Here is a 24,405-nt window from a genome sequence, read left to right on the forward strand (position 1 = left end):
CAACACCAATTCACACATATGATATCGTGATCGAGTTCTTCTGCATTCAAATTTTCCGTTAAACCAACCGCTTCAGAGTCTCATTCCCGTTTCTTGTCCTTATTAACATTTCTAAGATCTGCAGAGTTCTTCAACTTCATGTAAAAATATTATTGTTCACAGAAGATTTCTGATCAATGTGGAAAATAGATGAATGTAGAAATCTATATATATAAATGCAAAATGACACTCACTGACTGACTGACTGACTCACTCACTCACACACTCACTCACTCGCAGAAGTAAAAATCTACCGGACCAAAAACGTTCAAATTTGATAGGTATGTTCAGTTGGCCCTTTAGGTCGCACTAAGAACGGATTTGGAGAAATTTTCAAAGATACGCCCAAAATCTGCGTTTTTCCAGCGTTTTCTCAGCTTTATCGAGAACAAATGAACAGAAAATGTCCAAATTTATTACAGAAGCTCAGCTAGGGTGTAATAATGTTGTGTTAGAAGGAATATGCAATAACGTCAAAGATACGCCCAAAATTAGCGTTTTTCCAGCGTTTTTTTCTCAGATCTATCGAGAACAAATGAACAGAAATTGTTCAAATTTAGTACAGAAGCTAAGCTAGGGTGTAGGTCTAATAATGTTGTGTTAGAAGGAATTTGAAATAACGCCAAAGATACGCCCAAAATCTGCGTTTTTCCCAGCGTTTTTTTGCGCTTTCTCAGCTTTATCGAGAACAAATGAACAGAGAATGTTCAAATTTACTATAGAAGCTCAGCTGGGGTGTAATAATGTTGTGTTAGAAGTAATTTGAAATAACGCCAGAGATTCGCCCAAAATAAGCGTTTTCCAATGTTTTTCTCAGCTTTTCTGCGTTTTCTCAGTACTTTGACTTTCTGATGGAATGAAACATGCTCAAATGAAAAATGCAGGCGAGCGAAGCGAGCCCGCTGATCTCATTTTTGGACGATCCAGTCGGGGGTCCTGGGGGCGGAGCCCCCTGGCTAGACGGATATGGCGAGCTAAGCGAGCCTGACGGCTAGTAAATAGATAATCGTCAAGTTTTATAACTCAGACTCTCAAAGACTTCCTTTGATGTCTGAGAATTTTCAATTACCGTTCATATAAACCGATGCAACTTTGTAGATCTTGGAGGAAGATGTAACCCACAATTGAATTAATAGAATTTCGACAATGATTTGAGACGGTATCATGAGGAACCGGAATAATTTCTTTAGGAATGCTACCAAACTCACAATTTTTTTCAATATCCCCACCCATTGATTTAACTGAGTTTCCGCAGCAACAAGATGTGCTTATTTTATGCAATTCTCATACAGTATTATCAGAGTCGATAAATTACAATTGATGGATATTGAAATAGTTTGATTCGGGTAAAACCTATCTGGATGGGGGCATGGGACGGTCAAGCTAGAACAATACAACTGCGAGACCCTTTGGCAGGTAGATTTTGCACATTTTCGACCCTTGTGCAATGAAGCGTATGCCCCCATCCTGTTAAGTTTAGTGACGTTATTCCACACTTAGACTTTTACTGCGGGATTCCCATTTCCGTGTTTTGTACAGGTCCATCAAAGTATTAGACAGTCTGTACTCTGTAGCTTTTGGTATAACATGGAGTTCCAGCAGAGCTTATCAAGATGTGACAACGATCTAAACCGTGAAGGAATAAATACCAGTTTTTATTGATGTACAATCGAATTGCTAATCAAAGGATATTATGTTCGTCATGTGGTACAAACCAAAAACCCTGCAATTGAATGGTGTGTTTCACGCAATAAATGATTTCAGTATAATAATTTTATAACTCGTATCAGGTTATCAGAGATGTGCAATTGTTTCAAAACAGAATTTTCAAATCATTCTCAATAAATTTAGAAAAATAGTTGAATTCCATCGCTATGCAACACAATTTTGAGCCTATTCTAATTATCAAAGAACCAATTTCCTTGTAAATAAAATAAATAAAATAAATAAATTTTACTAACCAATCATATCAAACAAAATAATAATATACAATACTGCAAAATCTTGTACTAATAAACTTATGCAAAGCAATGAAAAAAGGTCCATCCCTCTTCAAGCATAAGCTTGTGCTGAGGGATGAGTCGTAAGAGCAATTACCTTATTACATAGAAATAATAAAATAATAAATGAACAAAATAATAGAAATCATCATCATCAAAGTGTGAAAGATAAATAAATAAGTACAATTTTCACACTATAATTAACTAGATTACGTAATTTATTGATGCAGTTACTAAATAATAAAGTTTTAATCATACAAAATAAGAATAAAAAATAAGAAATCCAAATTGATAAGAAAACAAAAATTATATAAACACAAAGATCTTTCAGTTACAAAACAGAATAAAATTATTCCTCTGGGAGTCCTTATTTATACTTTGCAAATTTATATATACATTAATTCAAATAATGAAACACAAGAGAAGAATAAAATACAGACAAACGGGAAATATAATGGAAAAATATGTACACAAATATGCTCCAATGAGAATAATATTCAAAATAGTACCCAGTACATAATAGAACTCATAATAACTTGCATTAATTACTTTGAAAGCAAAAAAACAACAAAATTAACCAAAAGCAAACATGATAAGATGAAAATGATAGTAAATATAAAACAAACAGCTAATAGGAAATGAATCGAAATACTGACAGGGAATGAATCAATCTTGTCTCAGATTTATAAAAGGTTTTGAACAATTTTTAAACTTATTGAAATTTGGAATGCCTGAAATTGAAAGAGGAAGCTCATTGAATAAACGAGGTCCCCTGGCAGAAGCATGACATGCAGCTGCAGAAGTCCTGAAACGATGCTCCTCCAGGGGCAACCTCACTTGCCTTCGAGTTGCATAGTTGTGTGGTACAGCAACAGGAAAAGCATGAGGTTACAAATAAACAAACTTTAATAGGTTGAATTCATATAGCTTGGGTATTGTAAAGACTGAAAATTCCCGGTACAGGCCTTCAGTAGGGTATCTTGTTGGTTTCCTCAAACAAATTTTTATAATCTTCTTGTGAAGTATGATTAACGGTTGCATAATGGAGGCACCACAGTTACCCCAACCTATGATTCCATAACTCACAATGGACTCTATCAATGCTAAAAATATCATTCTTATTTGATGAAGAGGTAAGATATTTCTTAGCTGTACAAATTTATAAATTAACCTTCTCATTTTTGAACACAGATAAGATAATGCTAATTGCAATGCAGATTGTGCTAATTGATATTTTTTAAACGAAACATAATTATTATTATGTCGAGTTGTAAGTTGCGGACCAGAGTGGTGGATTTTGGAGTAGGTTTTGAAAATATATTTTACGCTGCTAAACCTATTTGGATGGGGGCATTTGTTTGATATGGGTTGAGCATTGACATGGGTTAACAGTTATTGTTCCCCATTCAACCAGCGTTGAAGGAGGGGTATTGTTCTCTCTTGACCGGTCCATGCCCCCATACAGATTTTACCCTTTGATTCCCCTAAACATATCGACGTTTAATATATTAGTGATCCACACTGCACTGACGACTAACTTAAAAAATGGCACAATTCTCCAAAAAAATTCACTATCACAATCCTCCAATATGTGATGAGAAGTGACACGGCTCAGATTGGAATAGACAATGTGCGTGTGACTATTTTGGACCAGCAATTTGGAGAACAATGTGTGATATGACAGGTAGGTCCAACCAATTAGAGCCCGCTATTGTTCGTACGTTCAGAGAGGAAGAGAAATAGAAACAGAAAGAGTTGGAGAGAGTTAGTGTGAGAAAGAGAAATAGAAACAGAAAGAGTTAGAGAGTTAGTGAGAGAGAAATAGAAACAGAAAGAGTTAGAGAGAGTTAGTGAGAGAGAGAAACAGATTGAGATGGAGAGTGAGAGAGTGCTATTACCTTATCAGTCTAATTACAGCTACGAATTATGTTCACTCTTTGAATAGTGCTGTCCTATTAGAAAGGATTTCCTCTGGGAAATTGCCGATAAGGCTTGGGGGGTCCAGAAAAAGGAAGAAGCACTCAAGAACAGCTGATAAACAGCTGATGCACTGACGTTTAAGGCAATAAATCAGTTCTTCATGCATGAGCAGCGCCAACTCAATTAATTCATTCATAAGTAGCATGCGAACAAGTTACTTTGTTCTTTTTGCTTGTCATGTTATTGTTTTTCAATTCGCATCCCTACGCTTTCACCTTCTGACTGGAAAAAACAGAATGTGGTTGTGTACTGTGTTCAGGTCTAGTACTTGACGTGATCCAATACTAAACAAGTACATATTAGACAAGAATAGGCTACTTACAGATAGAAATAAATTGAAAGTTGCATTTGTTCAAATGCTAATTAATGAATTATTATTATTAAACGAAATTCCAATTAAATGCTGTGAATCACCCCGAAGACTTCTGCTACTGCAAATATTGACAAGAGGGTAAACAGTTAGATGCAAGGGTGCCTTATTAAGGGGGGAGGGCAGGTACTCAAAATTTGGAATGTTAAGAGGGGGTGCGCTTTTGAGCTTTGGGAGGGGGTAGGTAGCACCCCTGGCTAAATAGATAGTGGAAGCTTGGGATAGATTAGAAGTTACACAGTTCCTTTAGAAAAATTCAGCTTTCTTCGTCTTCCTATGAAATTTTAGTCCAATCGTTATAGGTTAATAATCTCAGACCAAATTTAATAGTTCAAAATCAAGTGTTTAATAGTAAGTAGCCCAATAATTATTATTAAACGAAATTCCAATTAAATGCTGCAAGTCACCCCGAAGACTTCTGCTACTGCAAAAATATTGACAACAGGGTAAACAGCTAGATGGAAATTCAATGAGCCCTACTATACAAAAATTATTTGTCAGGAATGCTTACACTTACACCAAACCTTACCGGCAATTACATTACTGGGTTCGATTCCCAGGCTGACAAATAATTTTCGTTTAGTAGCGCTCAACGAATTTCCATCTAGCTGTTCACCCTGTTGTCAATATTTGCAGTAACAGAAATCTTCGGGGTGATTTACAGCATTTAATTGGAATTTCGTTTAAAAATAATTATTGGGCTACTCATTATTGAACACTTGATTTTGGTATGACATTATTAACCTAATAAAGATTAGACTGAAATAACATTGGAAGACGAAGAAAGTTCAATTTTTCTGAAGGAGCTGTGTAACTTCTAATCTATCCCAAGCTTCCACTATCCATTTAGCCAGGGGTACTACCTACCTCCTCACAAAGCTTAAAAACGCACCCCCTCTTAACATTCCAAATTTTGAGTACCTGCCCTTCTCCCTTTAATAAGGCACACTTGCAAGGTCATCAGTAGTTATTTTTAAACACTGTTGACCTGAACTGTTTTTGGAATCCCTATTTTTTTTGGCCGTACTCAAGAATTTTGTTGACAAACTCTCTGTCACTCTCTCTTTTTTTTACTGAGGATGTTGCTGCCCACATGAAGCCTCAACTTCTGCGCTCGTTTTATTATACAAATAGAATATTACATGTTATCTACGATGATACAACAATGTATTACGGTCAGTCTAAGTGCCGGTTGCACAAAAGCCTGTTGAATTTTAACCGTGATTAATTCCACGAGAGCCAATCAGAGAAGGCCTTTTTGATAAGAAGGCTTCTATGATTGGTTCTAGTAAAGTCAATCACGGTTAAAATTTAACCGGATTCTGTGTACCGGGCCTAAAACGTCCATTTGATCCAACTCGTCCGACTAGACATTCAACATCAACAATCCCATTAACAGTCCGACGTCAGATCCAGCTTTGAATATTGGACAAGGAATTGGATAGTCCAACCGCTCAACATAATAATAATAATACTGACAGTGATGCCCAGATAAGCTCTCAGGCTTGTGCCTGGGTAATGAGTGATGATTAGAGATGACGACTACTTTTTAGGTAGTCGGGACCGACAGTTTATCGTCTCCTCCGAAAGACGGGAAAGACATAATTATTCTCCTCCCAAAAAGATATATTACCGGTATCGTCATTATGATTACCGTACAATAGCAAACAGTAGAACCAGAAACTACTATAATACTACTATATATTATGTTGTATTCTGTGGTAGAACGTGAATCTGCATCTTAAAGAAGTAGTAATCTAAATCCATCTACTTATCATGATAATAACAAGCTTGAAATTTGAACAAAGTAGTGAATCATCTTTGAATGAGTATCTGATTCAACAAGCTTGTCTACAGAATAAATTATAATAATTGAAGTACTGTACCTACCTCTGATACGAAGAACATCTAATCCGGTCATGGAACAGTTTCGTCACACTAAGAAATACACGAGATACATAATACACGAGATACAAAAATACACGAAATTATTACGATGTAGGCTAAACTACCCCATTCACAAACGCACACTAACCTCAAAACCGCATGCACTGTCTTGAATCATGAATCAGCTTGTCCGAGCAAAACAAAAGCTGGCTGTCAATCGCCTGTTATTTAATTACAAATTTGGCCACCAGGGTGAGTTAGTCACTAGGCAACTTCAAATGTCCGCGGGTCATTTCAAATTTCAAATCTTCATTGTTTCACCAAATAATCGTTTTAGATTCACAAATCTGTTTCATTATTGTTATACAGAGTGATACAAAATAAAGGGTATTAAAAAAAGAAATCCTAGGGCAAAAGTGGGAGGGGAAAATTGTTGTTTGATTGATACTAATAGTTCTGTGAACAGTAGACTTCACGTAGTATACTCATCAAAAAGTACCTGATTGAAACTATAGATCTTATGGAAATTCAGCAATAGACTGGCTTCTCCACAAATCTGTGTAATCACTTGTCAGCTGATTTATGATGAATAATTCTATAGTCTGATTTTTACTCTAACATTGGCGTATGAAGGAGGCTCCTTTTGCCTTTTATATTCTTGAAATGCAAAATTTCCAAAAACCTTGTACATACGTCGACGCGCAATTAAAAAAGGAACATACCTGTCAAATTTCATGAAAATATCTATTTCCGCGTTTCGCCGTAAATGCGAAACATATAAACATTCAAACATTTGAGCATTAGGAGAAATGCAAACCGTCGACTTGAATCTTAGACCTCACTTCGCTCGTTCAAATATTCAATTGAAGCTCAGAGGTCCGGATGCACAAAAGCCGATTGAATTTTAATCGTAGTTATTTAATCAGGCTTTTTAAAAATATTGCTTCTCCGATTGGTTCTTGTGGAATTAATCACGATTAGACTAAAACTTGATCGGCTTTTGTGCAAACGGGCCAATAACTTGCAATGTGAGGAACATTAGATGATGGAATTGAACATTTTTGGAGAATAATTCTCCAAATATTGATGGCTTCCTTTAGAGTAATGTTTTTCTCACGGAGATTTGAGCTTATTAACTAGACAGCAATGAATCTTTATTTTTCAAATTTAGAACAGAATTTTTTGAATAATTGAGATTTAAATTCATAGGTACATGAAAATAATGCTCAAAAGTTAGCAGTAGGCTAGAGTTCATGTTTATAAATGATATTTTCATAGTATAAACAGATGATCGGAAGGATAAGGGAAGTTCTGTTAAAAAGAGCGCCATACACAGTGGATGAAAATAATGCTTGTTATTTTTATGCAACTCCTTGAATAAATTAAATTTGATTTGATTTGTAAAGTAGACTCCTTGTGAAAAAGTATATGCAGTGTTGAGGATCGTGGAAGGACATTAATTGCTTCAACTTTGGCCACAACACTTGATGACGGTTCATACCTGTATGTATGTATTTTTTGTAAATAAATAAATAAACACCTAATATCTTGAAAAGTTTAAAAGCAGATACATTTTATTCATCCAATCATCTATCTATCCATCCATGTATATATTCTGAAGATATTCTAGATTATCCCACAATCAGACTAGAAGAACAAAATAATATTTGAAACTTTTCCATCTTACATAATAATATTATGAGATACATTTCAAATATGAAGAGATTGCAAATATATACGCATGCTCTTATGTTTGTGGAAGATTTTTTCATACAATACCGGTTGCACAAAACCCGGTTAAATTTTAATCGTGATTAGTTTCAATCAGAGAAGGCGTTTTTGAAAAGACGGCTTCTTTGATTAGTTCTCTTGGAATTAATCTCGATTAAAATTTAACCGGCTTTTGTGCAACGGGCACTGAGTGAATCTTTAATGACCCGTCTCTAGGATCGATAACAAAGCTCTATGAGCAAGGAAACCGGATATTGGGATTCGGGTATCCAACAATAGACTCAATTCACAAAAACAATCGGAAATAGTGGATCAACGCCCTTCCTTCCTAATGTGTCAATACTAATGACTTGGTAAACACAATATATACTAAGCATAGAGCATAGAAAACCTGATGAATCATACTGAAAATATTATATCACCTAAAATAATATTATACCTACTGGTTAATTTGATTATAATATCAGTTGAAAAAATAGAGGGCCTTCCTACTGTTATAGTGAGGTTCACGTTATACTGGCAGTGTTTAATTAGCAATGGTATTGCTATCCTTGTCTATCATCCAACAAAGCGGATGGCGCTATCTCTTTCTCGCTTTGCTCGGTTGCCAGATCGTCTCTTAACAATGTAGAATTAATACTTAATTAACAAAATATTTCATCTCAATTATGAAAATTCATTATGAAATTATTGAAAAATATAATTTCTTGCTTAATGGAATATAATAGATTGATTATTTTAAACGAGTATGTATAGTTAATATTACCTCAATAAACCTGTATCAGCTACAGTCTATATAAGGCATTGATACGACAGAGGATCGACAATGTTTTTCTATCTTTCTCCACTGCCATTATAACGTGGACCACACTATGGTTCATGTAAGGGTAAGTGAGAGGTAAGACCCTTCCACGAATTCAAGCTGAAGATACACTGCCTGAATTAACACTATAGCTAGAGTGAAAAGCACACTGCAGTGAGAGTGAAATGTACACTGCAGTGAACTTCGATCCACTCGGTAAAAAATATGAAGAAGAAGAAGAAGAAGAAGAAGAAGAAGAAGAAGAAGAAGAAGAAGAAGAAAAAGAAGAAGAAGAAGAAGAAGAAGAAGAAAAAGAAGAAGACGACCTACAAATTCTTTGCAATTCCAGTACATTTCATTTGAAATCACTGTACAAGTTCTTGGCAATTGGAGTACAATTGGAAGCACAATTTCTTGCCAATTGAAAGTCCCAAGCTCTTGGCAATTGAAATCACAAGTTCTTAACAATCGTATAACTGAAAAAACTGGAATAATTTGAGTTTCCTGAGCACTTTGAAGTTCACCTTGAAAACTACTGCAGGTAATTATTGTGAAATAGGAAGCGCATGAAATAATATAATTGTGGCGTTTTCTTGATTAGTCACAATGAAGATGTTATTTTGTTGTGACATTCTGTTCATATTATAATATTAAAGTATATTACTTGTATTATTTACTTCAATCATTATCTAAGTAATATGAAATAATCTCAGGATGTTAATCCAATATTCATTATTCCAGAACCAAATCCACAATTCACTCTCGTAACAGATACAAGCATGGAGGAACAATACTATAATGAGGTCCACGTTATAATGGCAGTGGAGAAAGATAAGAGAAAAACGTTGCCGATCCTCTGTTTTGTCAATGCCTTCTATAGACGGTAGCTGATACAGGTTTATTGATGTAATATTAACGATTCATTCTCGTTTAAAATAATCAGTTATATTTTATTAAGCAAGAAATTATATGTCTTAATATTTTTTTTTATTTTTATTTAATAACTCTTACCAGCCGCCAGTTAAATAAACCATTGAACGTCTTCGTTCAGTTCGTCTTGTTTGTATTTTCATCCATTTGCCAAACATCACTCCTCTGTTTCTGATTCACAAGATTCTGACATAATTTCATAATTAAGATGAGATACTTTGTTAATTAATTATTAGTTTCACATTGTTAAAAGACGATCTAGCAACAGAGCAAAGCGAGAAAGAGATAGCGCTATCCGCTTTGTTGAATGATAGACAAGGATAGCAATACCATTGCTAATCAAACACTGCCATCATAACGTGGACCTCACTATTGATTAGAACTATATTGAAAATTATGCTACGAAAAAGTCTCTCTCATCCATTGCTATTAAACTCCATGCTAGATAGAATATTTTCGCTTTTCAGTCATTTATAATCTACATAAAAAAGTTTCTACAGTCCTGAATCAAAGTCAGTACCCCGTGACTTGTTAGAAACTTTACTCCACGATTATTGAATTTCCTGTGATTTTGGAAAGATTTCATTTCTTCTGCAATGAAGAGGGAATACAGGTGAAACGTTTTTAATGTTTCTTGAAGCAGAAGATTGTCCAGATAATAGATTACTACATTGCATGCAACGAGTGTTGACATTATAGAGCTGACACCCGACCTCGTTTCTGACATAATTTCTTGCGTTTTTCCTCTCCACCAAGTTATCGATTGCTGTATTTTCAGATGATGCCGTGTTAAAATATTTTGTTCCTCATTTTTTCTCAATTTGGCTGGCTGTCTTGTCTAGTCAGTGCTGAAATAATACGTCAGATTGCAGGAAGATTTAAAAATAACTAGGCAAAGTATAAAACACTCTTTCAAATTACGCGATCATCAATTTCAACATTAGTTTCTAGCCGCTCTTGCATGAGTTGATATTGATCAGCCTGTCCTTGAAAGTTGAAACAGATGCTATCAAGTAACTTATTAGCTACTTTTCACGGCTGAAAACACATTTCATTCTCTAATAATAATTGCGCATGGATCATCACGAACGATTCTACTGTTGAAATACAGTACATAAAACAGTATTATTGAAAGATTTATTCCTCAATTTGAAGAGCAATATCATGAATACTGAAGGGGTTTTCAATCACTATAGAATGTCTAACTAAATCCCTAGCAATTACGAAGTTCAACAATTCTGGTATCATTATGATTATCTATTCATTTCAAAAAATCTGGTATGGCGCACTCACACAACTTTCCTTGCCGTTAAGAAAATTGATCAGCTGATGCTAGTGTTCACGCGCATCTCAAGTCTACTTATAAACAAAGATCTGAGCCAGCTAGTGACAGGACAATAACGCTGGAGGCATACGAGGTCTGCTACCTCTCCATAGTGAATCATTCAATAGGATCAACAGTTGCCAACTGTTTGCAATTGAATAATCACATTTTCTCGAATTTCGAGCATATTTTCAATTTCATGTGAAAATGTTACTGAACATTAATTATAGAAATTTTCATGCTCAATCTTTTCCACTCGGAATTTTTTTGTTTAAATTGTATCTGAAGCCTGATAATTGGGAATCTAAAATCAAACTTTGCATAGATGGGGCGGAGCTCCTGAAATTTTTACGGATATGAGACTTGTGTCAGTTAATAGAGCTTATCAATGACTATTTTAGGTATGAATTTAATTTAATCAAAATCGTTCAGCCGTTTTCGAGAAAATCGCGAAAAACCCTGTTTTTGACATTTTTTCCATTTTAACCACCATCTTGAACTGCATTTGATCGAAATTGTTCGTGTCGGATCCTTCTATTGTGAGGACCTTAAGTTCCAAATTTCAAGTCATTTGTACACAGACGCACACACATACAGACCAATACCCACCCAAAAACCACTTTTTTGGACTCTGGGGGACCTTGAAACTCATAGAAATTTGGAAATTGGGGTACCTTAATTTTTTTCGGAAAGAAATACATTCCTCACCTATGGTAATAGGGCAAGGAAAGTAAAAATGATCAGAGTGATTTGTAAATCATTTAAATTTATTTTTTACTTTGAAGTTAGTCTTCAGGTAACTGAAGATTCATTCACTAGATCAAAACTTATAAGAAAAATATAAGTGGATACTGAGAGGGAAAATTCTTGAATTAGTGACGTTGTATCAATAATACTAAAGAGATTTCCATTGCTAATTTTCCCACTGCTCTAGTAGGACGCTTCCCAGACAATGACACTCAATAAAATAGAATTGTACAAAAACGTTAATGAACGGTCATTTTGTTACCAGGAATAGAAATCATGACACAATAGGCTGAACGATGAAGCTTAAATATAGAACTCAAATTATGTGGCCATGTTCATTAGAAATTATGACATAATAGGCTAAACGATGAAGCTCAAATATAGAACTCAAATTATGTCATGATCATTAATTTCTTTTTTATCACTGAACAATAGAATTCACAATAAAATTATTTTTTAATTAAGTTTCTCGACTAGTAACAGGTCATGTCATCACTGGTTCACGACATTATAGCTGATCAATATTACAATAATAGTTGAAAGCGTTGGAATTTGAATCAACGTAAACAGAGTTATAATAATAAATGTGGGATCAATTTCATTTACCCACAGAATACATAAGAATGAGTACATAAGAGTGTTCTTTACTTCGTGATTTTGAGGACCAGAGCGTTGGATTTTGGAGTAGGTTTTGAGAATATTTCTCACCTATAAATAATGATCTTTCACCATTCCTGAGTTATGTGACGAACATTTTCTTATCATTCATAGGCCATTATTGATTGATCTGTATTCGAAACCATTATTGGTTTGCTTTCAAGTGGTAGGGGAATAACGTTCCCTCAGAATAAACAGGTACAGAACAAACGTTCCTCTTCAACGTGTGTATGAGGGGTGAAGAAGAACTAACTAATATTTATCTCATATAATTGTGGACTCTGACAAAAGAAGCATGAGGAGTGAAAAATAACTTATTTATCTCATATAAAGTAGACTCAGAACATTGAATTTAAATATGTAGCTGAACAATGAACAATTTACTCTATTGTCTCATAATGTAATGGAATTACATTCTATACTCTCTGATATTACCACATACTTCTTCTTCTTCTTCTTCTTCTTCCTTCTTCTTCTTTATTATAGCTTCTTCACCCCTTCTTTAGAGCGGAGAATAATAATGTTTCTTTCCCCTTATCAGTCCAATTCATTCCCTCATAACTCATAATCTGAGTAGATGACGGCTGTTAGCACTTGCTCAGTGAGAAGTCATAAAACCCTGGGCTGAAATGTAGGGCCTAAAGGCAGAACTGGATGGTTGCTCTGTAGTTAGTTAGTTATTAGCTTTGCGTGAAATGACGATTGTTAACGTGTTTCCAGTGGTACGTTGTGAATAAGGGCGTTGCCCTGCCACCCACAAACTACATTAGGTAAATTGAATTTGTACGTAGTTTACAACGTTGATGGCGTAATGCGTTGAATTGGGTGGATATAGTTTATAGAGAAAACTACCACTAAACGATTGGTTGAAGCCGTTGAAGAAAATATCTAAAAATTTCCAACCCCTGTTTCTATCAGCATATTTTGTATGGTTATTCATCAAATTTATGAGAATCATAATATAATTAACATGAAGATGAAACTTAAAAGTCAAAAGAATCAATGATACATTCATTATCATCTTTCTCAATTATTATTCTAAATATCGGGGCACTGAGCTTCGCTCGTTATTTTTATTCACCGAGCGAAGTGAGGTCTAAGATTCAAGTCGACGGTTTGGCATTTCTCTTAATGTTTAAATGTTCGAATGTTTAAATGTTCATATGTTTATATGTTGGGCATTTACGGCGAAACGCGGTAATAGATTTTCATGAAATTTGACAGGTATGTTCCTTTTTTAATTGCGCGTCGACGTATATACAAGGTTTTTGGAAATTTTGAATTTCAAGGATAATACAAAAGGAAAAAGGAGCCTCCTTCATACGCTAATATTAGAGTAAACATCAGACTATAGAATTATTCATCATAAATCAGCTGACAAGTGATTACACAGATGTTAGGAGAAGCCAGTCTATTGCTGTATTTCCATAAGGTCTATAGTTTCAATCAGGTAAAATTGTGGATGAGAAAACTGCGTGAGGTCTACTGTTCACAGAACTACTAGTTTATTGATAAACAGAACACAATTATTCTCTAAAATGATCGTGTTTATATTTCACAGCTGGCTAAACGTCATCTTATGAATTTCGGGGATGCGATATTTTGATTTTTCACATACTCACTTTTTTACTATCCACAGATGTTTCAGCCAAGGATGAATTATCCTTTCAATGTCGTTCAGCGAGTTTTCCCCAAGGATGAGACCTAGTGCAATCGAATCTTTAAATCATAAACCTACTATGTTCAAAATTTCGTGAAAATCGTTAGAGCCGTTTTCGAGATCCGTTAAACATAAATAACCAGATATAAAAATAGCCAGTTTGGACAGACTATAATATTCTTTCAGTTTACTGGAGATTGATGATGGTGTAACAATCAATACAAAACAAGTATCTCAAATTGTATCAATGGATTTTTTTCGTGTTATAACTTTTTTTAAACTTTACTTTATTGTAGAAGTCAACATTAAGTAGCAGCTCGTAAAGGACAGTGGAATTGACGAGGTTAATAATAACTCTTGTGATATTCTGTATGGGAATTGGAGGAAATAGTCACAGTAATTCCTTAGTTCCTCTTACGAAAAGAGACGGAACTATACATCATCCTTCACCAACACAAGCTTTGATAATTCCACTGTGAGAGAAATATTTTTGGCCAACGTTTCTGATCAGAAGGACCCATTTGTGTTCGTGCCATTTTTGCCATTTTTTTCTGTTTTTATGCGTCTGCCATTAGCAAGACTCCAAATCCGAAATTCTCAACTTCTACCAACACATGATTGTTATGATTTTACACCTTGCAGACCCTTAACGCACGCACAACTACGCACAAGATTGGAGAACCGTCGTTCTACCAATGATGGAATTCCAGACTGTGATCGTAAAATCGTTTTTCTTCAAAGAGTGTGAGTCACAGCATACGCAGACTCGAACACCTCCAGACGTGGAGGTGGAACTCTGAATTGAAAGGATATGACGAAGCTGAGCTTGAACCTTTCAAGAATGTGTGTGAATATAGCCTACACACAGTCAAGGTCAAGAACAATAATTTTGTTAATATGTATCACTCCATCTTAGCGAGGTAAAATATTTAGACACATATTCTCAAATACCAAAACTGAATGAATCGATTCAATTTGTAACTTTATCATTCGATTACGTACCTACATAATTATCAAATTAAATCTAAACGAAATTCGATTCAATTAGAATAGAAATATTTATGCTACCTGAATTATCGAAGGTTAATACTAGTAGTTCTGTGAACAATAAATCTCGTGCTCAGTAAGTTACATTCACCTGTTGTTATGTTTTCTCAAAAATTAATAAATAACTTTTAAATGTCTAGAAAAAATCCTAAATAAATATAGAGCTTTCTGTCCCATCGTACCGTGACGTATCGTCCCGGAATGTGAGTGTGAGAGCTGTTATCAGGTCTGGCTGCAACTGTTTATAACGTTGATAGAAAAATATATTTTCAAGGTTCGATGTTTTTGAACGGGTAGTATTATAGTCCACTAGACAGCTGATTCATGATGAATAATTCTATAGTTTGATTTTTACTCTAATATTGGCGTATGAAGGAGGCTCCTTTTTTCTTTTATATTATCCTTGAAATGCAAAATTCCCAAAAACCTTGTATATACGTCGACGCGCAATTTAAAAAGGAACATACCTGTCAAATTTCATGAAAATCTTTCGCCGTGAATGCGCAACATATAAATATTTAATCATTCAAACATTTATACATTAAGAGAAATGCCAAACCGTCGACTTGAATCTTAGACCTCACTTCGCTCGGTCAATAATAATTTCCACGTAGATTTGGGTCACCTACTCACATACTTTCAATTCCACCTTGATGCTTTCATAGATCTGTAAGCTACTAGCACTGTATGAAGAGACAATCCTAGAAGCCTATAGCAGAGAAAACGTTTATAGTAGAGGTTTTGTACTTGAACTTCTAGATTGTTTAATCTATGCCTTTAGGTCATTTCATAGAGAAAATATAGCTGCAGTCAAGAAGCCAGCACCATGGTGCATGCTATTTGCAGATGACATCGTGCTCTGTGAACCTACCAAAGATCAGTTGGAAGAAAGGCTGGAAAGCTGGAGGAAGACTTTGGAGGAAAGGGGGCTAAAAATTATCCGAGCGAAAACAGAGTAAATGGTATTGGGAAACAATGATGGGCTACCCTTACAGATTGAAGGAAACCAACTCCAACCAGTTGCAAGTTTTAAGTACCTGGGTTCAAGTGTACAGAGAGATGGATGGCATGATGTAGAAATACAGCATAGAATAAATTGTGGATGGATGACCTGGAAAAAATGAGTGGTGTTCTTTGTGATAAGAGAGTGAATCGTCAAATGAAGGGAAAAGTGTATAGATCAGTTGTGAGGCCAGCTATACTGTAGGGAACAGAAACATGGCACATTTAAAAGAAACAGGAACGAAAGATGGAAGTGACTGAGATGAGAATGTTAAGATGGATGTGTGGGGTTACAAGAAGAGATAAAAAATGAAATGAATTGATCAGAGGCACTGTAAAAGTTGGACCACTGGGAATGAAAATGCAGGAGACAAGGATGAGGTGGTTTGGGCATGTGCAGCGACGGGAGGAGGATTATGTTGGACGAAGAGGGCAGGATTTGGTTTTGGATGGTGTGAAAGGACGAGGTAGACCTAGGATGAGGTGGGGAGATAGAATAGCGGCTGATTTGTGGGAGAGTGGTTGGAGGAGAGAGGAAGCATTGGATAGGGCTTTGTGGAGAGGCAGAATAAGAGAAAGGAATGACGACCCCATTTAAATGGGATAAGGCACTGCCAAAGAAGAAGATAGAGAAAAGTTAGCATAGGAAGATATACCATGGTATAGTTCGTTTATGTTCCAAATTACGAGCCGATTTTTGTTGACTCAAGCCGATTTTCGTTAACTCAAGCCGATTACTGTCGACTACTGTCGATTATTACTGTCTTGGCCAGGTGAGAGTGTGTGAACGGCACAGTATGAGAGACTACCAGTGTCACATAGCTACACGAAAAAGAACTACTATGACTATGAGTAAATGACTATGACTATGACTATGAGTAAATGACTATGATTATGACTATGACTATGAGTAAATGACTATGACTATGACTATGATTATGACTATGACTATGAGTAAATGACTATGATTATGACTATGACTATGACTAAAAAGAAGACTATGAATACCGTATTAGCTTGAGCTAACAGTGAAATTCGTAACATAAACGCCCTATACCATGGGATATATTTTTTTGCTATCTTTTTCTATGGTAATTGTATTAGAACCTAGTTAAGGTGTTTCAGGCCTACTAGTAAAATTGTGTGAGTGTGGTTTCTATCAAGATCAATGAGTAAAAGTAAAATTTATTTCATGATCTATTTCGATCTTCTACTGTACGTTTCAAGTTACAATAAAGACTTGCAGCTACAGACTATAACTATTATAGTTGTGTGAAAAATATGAGATACTAGCAGGTAACCCGTGCTCCGCAAGGGTCTGATTAAAAGCTTGACCTACTGAAATCATGAAGAATTTAAAATAAGCTTATAACCATTCTCGGTAAATAAGGAATCTACGTGAATACAAAATTTCAAGTTAATGAGTCCAGGTAGTACAGACGTGATGATGAGTCATTCGTGAATTCCCTATCCCTGTTTATACGTGTTTAAGCCAATTATCTATCTCCTTTATTATACTAATATCGGGGCACCGAGCTTCGCTCGTTATTTTAATTTATTGACAAACAGAACACAATTCTCTAGAATGATCGTGTTTATATTTCACAGCTGGCTCTACGTAATCTTATGAATTTCGGGGATGCGATATTTTGATTTTTCACATACTCACTTTTTTACTATCCACAGCTGTTTCAGGCAAGGATGAATTATCCTTTTAATGTCGTTCAGCGAGTTTTCCCAAGGATGAGACCCAGAGCAATCGAATCTTTTATATCATAAACCTACTATGTTCCAAATTTCGTGAAAATCGTTAGAGCCGTTTTCTAGATCCGTTAAACATGGATAACCAGATATAAAAATAACCAGATACGGTATATAAATACAGAAATTGCTCGCTTAATATAATAGGATATAGACTTACTAACTGACTAAAGCATGGTTTTGAATCGCACACCATTTATTATGCAGTCATGTTGCATATTCAATATTCAAAATTGTAGAAAAATGTGTTGCTCCTTATAAATCATGCATAACAAAATAATCTATAAATTAATAGTTAATCAATAGACCTATAAAAATTAATGATTGATTTGTAACTTAAAATATCTTATTTGAAAATGTTTAGCATGATCGATATTGTGGCTACTTAGAAAACCAGTATCAACTTTGCCGTTTCGCCATTAAAGTACCCTAAACAAACACAACACACCCATATCATTTAAATCTATAGGTGAAGTCTTAAAGGACAATATGAAAGGAAAGCCAAGGTCACATTAGTAAGTCCTCCACATAAAATACGAATTTTTGGGAGTTTCGTGCAATTCTATGACACTTGTCAATCGAAATCCGAAATTGGACATTAAAAATGAAACTATTTCCTAGTTGATGACAGATTTGATGGCCATTTGCGTTCTCTATAAACGACCTCCAGATTTACATAGTTCAGTTGACACGAATTAAAATCTTTTGTGAGTTAATGTGCAGCCGGTTTAAAGCAGAAAGAAGCGTAAAGCGAAGGTCGTGTAAACACAATTATTTATTGTCCTCAATTCAGATCTATTCACCTTTCCGATAATGCAAATAAAACTCAAAGCAGCACAACCACACCTCGACATTTATTGGTCATTTGCGGTATACTCGATGGGTCAATACGATCTGTCAGAGATGATAAGTTCAAGAAGTTAACGTGGCCTTTTATTGATGCTTCACAAATAAAAGGAACAAAAATGGATTTTATTGATGGTTCTCGAATAAACGGAACAAATTTTGTCATCGATGGTTCTCAATAAAAGTTTGAAAACCATGCTGGAGAATTGAATTTATAATAAAATAGATGAACACAAAAAACAGATCATAATTTTTCGTATCTCTCTTCACAAATTATGGCTGCTATACTGATGTCGATTTTCATACTTTCAGAGACTATATTACAAAAATAATATCAACGGCTTAAAACGTAGAAACAGGTAATAGGCCAGCACACGATATATAGGTAAGGCCTATGTGTGGTACGGTATTGGTATTGAGATAACAAGATTTCAGACTGCAGTTTTGTTGATAACGATTTAAATTTGTTTGATATTCATATTTGTTCTTAACTTTGGTACGGTATACAATTTCTATATCATTCGAGTGGAAGATGCATCATAGAAAAATATAAACTACAAACTATTATATCATCTTTGTTTGCATTACAGTATCACTACAGTTCTTTAAAGCTTCCATTTTTACTTTATCGTATTGTACCGGTAATGTAAAATTGTAGAGTTTGAACTGCTGTAGATGAAATAATGATTTGAAGGATGGTATCACTGATGTACCTAATTTTGAATTCATATTGTTCATTTTTTGCTAAATCAAATATTAACAGCTGAGTTACATAATCTTTTTTATCTCACAATGCCGGTTGCACAAAAGCCGGTTAAATTTTAACCGTGATTAATTCAACGAGAACCAATCAGAGAAACCTTCTTTTCAAAAAAGCCTTCTCTGATTGGTTCTCGTGAAATTAATCACGATTAAAATTTAACCGGCTTCTGTGCAACTGGGCCACAGTATTATGAAGGTGATGGATATTGAATTTAAGCTCTCGTAAAACATGTTTTTCAAATATTCAATTAATTATTTTAAAGGATTATTGATTTCTAGTGCTAGACAACAGACAGGGACAGTACTGTTTTCGTACTCTTACAATTTGTTGCTGATCCAAATAAATATTATCCAACAGTCATTTTCAATTAGCCTATTACGTAACCGATTGAAAATTTCGTTTACATCACAGAGTATTTTAATTAAATTGAAACCGAATTCGTCAGGAGGCCTTTATCGAATTACATACAATTGAAAATTATTACAAAATACAATATTATTGTTTTGTCACAAGCTGAAGTATATGGATTAAATTTTATTCTATATTCAGTACCTACCAACAGTTATATTCGTGCGAAAATATACGTCTAGAACAGGAAAATGGTAGTGGAAAACTTCTAAATTTAAATTTGTGAGAGAAATAGTACAAGGAGTAGTTTTCTCTCCTGATCCGTGCTATCTTGTGAAAATAATAAATGAATGAATGAATATTTTGCCTACTGTACCTACTTAATAGATCACTGACTTCACACAATTGGATAAACTATCATGGATGAGTATTCAATAGTCTATATTGATGTCAATGTGTTAACAAGAGTGATAAAGGTGAGGAAAATAATTTCATAACACATATTAGCTGCTATAAAATAATTCAAACCTCTTGATCTAGCCACGTTCCCATTCGCTATCTAATCTTCGCGTTGTTGAAGTAAAAAGCTTCTTGTTTACGAAAAACGATAACAATATTTGATATTTTTGACACAAGAGAAGCACTTCACGGGTTTCATCTCCAGCCTGGATTCCTACCACTTGACCTACAAAAGTATTGACTGTTTTGATTGTGAATATCAGTTGTATCCTATTATACTAGGTAGTAGCTCTGTGAACAGCAGACCTCACGCAGTATTCTCATCCACAAGTACCTGGGGCCTGTTTCATAAAATTTACAAGTCCTGTAATACAGGAGAATCACCATTCCAATAACATGCTCAATATAGCCGAAAAAATCAGCTGTTCCTGTATTACAGGACTTCTAAGTTTTTATGAAACAGGCCCCTGATTGAAACTATAGACCTTATGGAAATACAGCAATAGACTGGCTTCTCCATACATCTGTGTGATCACTTGTCAGCTGATTTATGATGAATAATTCTATAGTCTTATTTTTACTCTAATATTGGCGTATGAAGGAGACTCCTTTTTTCTTTTATATTATCCTTGAAATGCAAAATTTCCAAAAACCTTGTACATACGTCGACGCGCAATTTAAAAAGGAACATACCTGTCAAATTTCATGAGAATCTATTACCGCGTTTCGCCGTAAATGCGCAACATTTAAACATTTAAACATTAAGAGAAATGCCAAACTTTCAACTTGAATCTTAGACCTCACTTCGCTCGGTCAATTAAGTGAACAATTTCCGTATATATTTATATATTTGGTTATTTATATGGTTATTTATATGGTTATTTAAGTCCAATGGATCTCGAAAACAGCTCTAACGATTTTCACGAAATTTGGAACATAGTAGGTTTATGATACAAAAATTCGATTGCACTAGGTTTCATCTATGTAAAATATAAACACGAACTAAAAGATAAAAAAACCTTAAGGGTTTGAAAGGTAAAATTATTCATAGTAATTGATCAAAAATAATAATTAATTAAAAGTTAACCATCATTCTACAGTTTTAAGTGATAAGTGAGTGTTATTTTGTTATTCAATTTGGTTTGTAGACAATCTAAATTAAAACTTTTCTGTTTTAAAATTTTTGGACTGAAAATTGGACCTGAATTCAAGTGTATGGAACATAACCTACTTTTTGGACTATGTATAGTGTATAAAATAAAATTCGGGAAAAACCAGTTTTGGGCTATTTTGTTTATCAATAAATAAATAACGAGCGATGCTCTGTGCCCCGATATTGTGGTATGAAGAGAATAAATAATGGACTCCACAGATTGTAGTCCTCAATTTTGTCAAAGATCTGCGAAAACTTTACTACAGTAAACTCCATAGATTTCATCTCCAGCCTGGATTGAACCATCTACCACTTGACTAAAACCTGTTGGCTGTTTTGATTTGAATATTCTTAAATTGTAAGTGAAATAACGAGAATAAATGAACTACACACATGGAAGAGTCCTCAATTTTATCAATGGTCTACGTAAACTTCCTTACAGTAACAGTGGAGCCCCACTTTATCTTGACCACCTAGAAGACAAAGAGGAAAAACCGAAAGGGAAAATGATTTTACTCCCTTTGAAATGTCTGGATATTCACAAATTCGAGTACTAATAGAATAATGCACTGTCAAGTACAAGAGGGAATAGATCAAGAGAAGTCAGTACCGTAACAGATGAAGAGAATAGAGAATAGGTCAAGTAATAGATCAAAATTAACAGTAATAGATCAAGAGAAATCAGTAGAAGCACATTATGCCCTTCAATATAAATAGCCTAGTAAAGCCTCATTACCCGTATATCTTTTCTAGCTTTCATCGTAGGGTGTGAGATGAACTCATTTTACAAAATGTAGGTGACGGTTGCACAAAAGCAGGTTAAATTTTAATCCTGATTTATATTACGAGGACCAATCAGAGAAGCCGTTTCAAAAAGACCTTCTTCTCTGATTGGTTCTCGTGAAATAAATCACGTTTGAAATTTAACCGGCTTTTTTGCAACCGGGCCTTACACTTTTAAAAGTGAAACTCTGTAAGTCCACAATAATTTTTTGAAGTAATCAGGATATCAATTGTACTTTTTTGGGATATTTTCTAATCTGACTCAATTTGCATAGGCCTACGGTAATTTTCAAACAATCATATAGAAGTGCTACCATTTATAATATTATTGTGATTTTTTGTAGCATAAAAAATGTCTTCTTATACACCGTGATTCAAAAAGAATACCACAACTTTAAAAATTGATAACTCTGCAAAGAATAAACGGAGAGAAAAGCACTATCAGTCATCGATTTGAGGAAGCTCTGAAGTTTTTTTAGTTCCTTATTTAGTCGCATTGGCACTCATCTGTCCGTGCCTATTTGAATGAAAACTATCCGAGGCAATAGATCGGCTGCTAAGCAGCTCGAGACAGAGCACTTCATCACTGGCCTCCAAGAAGCCCTGAGCTCACCCCCTCCAATTTTTTTCTGTGGGGGTACGTTAAAGATGAGTAGAAGTGTATCGACCTCCTCTACCATCTAACGTTGAGGAGCTCAAACAAGAAATAACAGCAGCTATACAAACTGTTACGCCCGATATGCTACTGAGTGTGTGCAACGAGTTCGAGTATCGTATTTATATCACTCGGGTGTCTGGATGGGGTCACATTGAACATTTGTGAACTTGTTTTCTAGTGAGGAAAAACTTATTTTTATACTCTTCATTTAGATTTATAACCCAAGTTTCTATTATGTTTCCTTGATTAAATACAGATTTTCAAAGTTGTGGTATTCTTTTTGAATCACGCTGTATTTGAAGACAATCATCAATAAGTTTTACAGCTTCACATAATTATAATTCAATCTGTATAATGCATTTGCAGTATAGAATCGCTCATGAAGAATAAAAGTATAGAATATATTTCAAGATCTGTAATTAACCCAGAGCTGCAATTAACTCTAGGGTACATTGTCAATTTTCGTTTAGAGTTAAGTGTACACTACCGTACATCTCGACCGTATGATTTCAAACTTTCTTGATAATAGATCACTCATTTCTAGATTGCAATCCACTGTAAAGTCGGTTCGTTTTAGTCCAACAATTAGAGAATTAGAAGCAATTAAATAAAGTAGAATTCCATGCAGTCAGTAGGCCTACGTTTCTGCTAGATGATGGCGTGACAATTTTCTCAGCTATATTTTTCTATACAGTACTACGAAAGTTGAATGACACAAGTTAGTGTTCCCATTACTGGATAATTATAAAATAAAATATATACTTTTGTTAATATTTTGTATGAATTTCGAGTGAATAAAATTTGATTTGATAATTATGATTGAAGTCCGTTTTTATCAAATAATTTCCATGATATACTTACGTTCTGATCATTCGGTGATCATACTTATGATGATCAAAATCTCGAATTTATTCGTTCAATTTTAATAATAGAAATACGCCGTTATATTAATAATATCAAAATTCTAGGATTTATGGTGAAGAGGTTTATTTAATAAACAAAAGTCAATTTTTCATCCATGTAAGTCAAGGTTTACGTTATCATAATATAAATTGTATGAAGAATCCTGTATTATTTTCTGGCTTCTTTTATTTCTATTCCTTCCCTTTTCTATTTGTATGCTGTATGGTAGCTATTATCTTACGGTACTCAAGTCAAAGTAAATGCTCAAATTCAAGTCTTTTGAATTTCAAATACCGGCACTCAATTTTCTGTACAATGTCTATAATAGAATGATCATAGAAATAGAATAGAGCGATAACAGTAACAAGAAATACTCTCTACTGTATTATGTTTTCTCTAGGATAATATTTTGTGTATAGGTAGTGTTGCTTGGAGTTTATAGTAGTCTATATGTTCTGATTTTCACCCAATTTCATTTTATTTATCAGCATATATGGGCTACATCCATTTTTACAGTAGGCCTATACACCAATGTACTGTACCTAGAATGTATTC

The 24,405-nt window shown here is 34.5% G+C and overlaps 1 protein-coding gene across 1 annotated transcript in view; it reads right to left on the bottom strand.

The window, feature by feature from the left end:
• The window catches only part of LOC111057901, a 656,398-nt gene that overhangs the window by 630,862 nt on the left and 1,131 nt on the right, over positions 1 to 24,405 (bottom strand).

The sequence above is a fragment of the Nilaparvata lugens genome, chromosome 6 (assembly GCF_014356525.2).
Source record: "Nilaparvata lugens isolate BPH chromosome 6, ASM1435652v1, whole genome shotgun sequence".
Classification (NCBI taxonomy): Eukaryota; Metazoa; Arthropoda; class Insecta; order Hemiptera; family Delphacidae; genus Nilaparvata; species Nilaparvata lugens.